Source organism: Jaculus jaculus, chromosome 4 (genome assembly GCF_020740685.1).
Source record: "Jaculus jaculus isolate mJacJac1 chromosome 4, mJacJac1.mat.Y.cur, whole genome shotgun sequence".
Lineage (NCBI taxonomy): Eukaryota > Metazoa > Chordata > Mammalia > Rodentia > Dipodidae > Jaculus > Jaculus jaculus.
This window is the reverse complement of record NC_059105.1, coordinates 64,471,927-64,474,431: the sequence shown is the minus strand read 5'-3', so window position 1 is coordinate 64,474,431 and position 2,505 is coordinate 64,471,927.

The following is a 2,505-nucleotide window of genomic DNA, read 5'->3' as shown; positions in this document are numbered from 1 at the left end:
AGGCTTTGCAGGCAAGCATCTTAACCACTGAGCAATCTCTCTAGCACCAGACTGAGCTCTTGACAAGAGGTGCTGATGAAAGCCCAGGTTCATTCAGGTCAGGGGCAGAATTAAGTTCCTTACTGGAGTAGGGCTCAGACACCTGTCTCCTTGCTATCCTGCAGCTCAGAGGCATCTTAGCTTTCAGAGGCCACAGCATTCCTTGCCATGTGGCCATTCTCCCTTCAAAGCCAGGAACACAGACTCTTTCATGTGGAGTCTCATCTGGTCATGTCCATTGAAGATAATATGTCTGTTAAAAAAATTCCAGACACATATTCCCCCTTGTGCATCTGGCTTACATGATCCTGGGGAATTGAACCTGGGTCCTTTGGCTTTGCAAGGGCCTTAACCATTCAGCCATCTCTCTAGCCCTAATATCCCTATCTTAAACTCAATCTTAATGATATTTGCAAAATTCCTTTACAACAGCATCTAGATTAGAGCTTGCTTGAACAACTGGAGGGGAAAAACAGTGATGGAAATCTTAGAATTCTATCTGCCATAGGTACCAATGTTTATCTTTCCATCCCTCTAAACTTATACAAATCTACATCAGTCATTTATTTTTATTTAGTTATTTGAGAGAGGGGGGAGGGAGGGAAGGAGGGAGGGAGGGAAGAAGGGAGGGAATGGGCACGCCAGGGCATCTAACCACTGCAATTAAACTCCATATGCATATGCCACCTTGTGCATCTGGCTTATCTGGGTCCTGGAGAATTAAACTGGGTCCTTTGGCTTTGCAGGCAAGTTCTTTAACCACTAAGCCATCTCTCCAGCCCCTTTCATTTTTTAAAAAGCTACATAGTCTCTCACTGTGTGGTGTGCCATAATCCGACCAAATCCCCTAGTAGTGGATTTTCATGTTACTTTCAGTTAATTTTCATTTTTAAAAACACACAATGATCATTTATGCTTTTATTTGTTTGTGTATCCATGCTGTTCTGTAGTTAGTAATCTAATGTATGCAAGTTAGTATCTTAACATAGAAATGATTTCCACAAGCCAAGTGGAATTATGAGGTGGGAAAGGTTTGCTATTTGTGGATAGATAATGCTAAGTTGCTTTACAAAATGTTAGTGTCAAATACTTAACAATGATAGTATCTAAGACCTTAAATCAATATTTTAAAAATAAGGACAATTAGGCCAGATGTGGTGGTACATGCCTTTAATCCCAGCACTCGGTAGACAGAAATAGGAGAATTGGCATGAGTTTGAAGCCACCCTGAGTGTACATAGTGAATGCCAGGTCAACCTAAACCAGAATGAGACCCTACCTTCAAAAGGCAGAAAATAATAATAATAATGCGAATAATAATAATAAACTTCATTCATAAGCTGCTTCATTAGGAAGCTGGATGTGTAACACTTAATTGTGTTGGCACTCGGTCAGGTTTTCTAGCTATTAATCTTGGCTCTTTGATTTCTTTTGTGACCTCGAGCATATTTGGCTAAGCTCTAGTTTCTTACCTCTAAAATAGGGGTGATAATGGCATCCTTTGTATTCATTATCCATTGTTGTGTAACAAATTACTCTAAAAGGTAGTGACTTAAAAGCACACATTCATTATGTCATAATTTCTGTGGGTTAAGAATATAGGTATAGTTTAATTGGGTGTTTTTGGCTCACAGTCTCCCACAAGGATGCAATCAAGGAAACAAAAAGGACTGCAATCATCTCAAGGTGTGACTGGAGGAGGGTTCACTTTCAAAGTCACTCACATACATGATTGTTGAAAGCATTCACGTCTTTACTGGCTGTTGGCTGAAGAGATCACTCCTTGCTCTGATGGTTAACCTTGATCCAGTTGAGAAGTACCTAGGAGTTAGTAAAACACACCTCTGGGTGTGTCCATGAGGCCATTTGCAGGGAGGATTAACTAAAGGAGGACTCACTTAAGTGAGAGCATCCCACAGACTGGGGACTGGATGGTGTAATGGTAAATAGGAAAGTAGCTAGCACAAGTGCAGACGTCCCCCCGGCCCCCCATTCCTGACCACCATGATGTGATCTGCACTACTCCAACAAACCCTATGCACCATGGTGGGCCAAAACCATCAGTCGAAATAAATCTTTTGTTTCTTTTAATTGTTCAGTAAGGGTTTTTTTTTTAAATTAAATTTGTTTATTTATTTGAGAGAGAGAGGCAGATAGAGAGAGACAAAATGGGCATGCCAGGCCCCTAGCCATTGCAAATGAACTCCAGATGCATGCGCCACCTTGTGCATCTGGCTTACGTGGGTACTGGGGAATTGACCTGGGTCCTTAGGCTTCACAATCAAGTGCCTGAATCACTAAGCCAGCCTTCCAGCCCTCAGTCAAAGATTTTGTCAGCTATGAAAAACTGACTAGCATAAAAAAAAAAAATGGTGGGGCTGGAGAGATTGCTTAGTGGTTAGGTGTTTGCCTATGAAGCCTAAGGACCTTGGTTCGAGGCTCAATTCCCCAGGATCCACGTAAGCT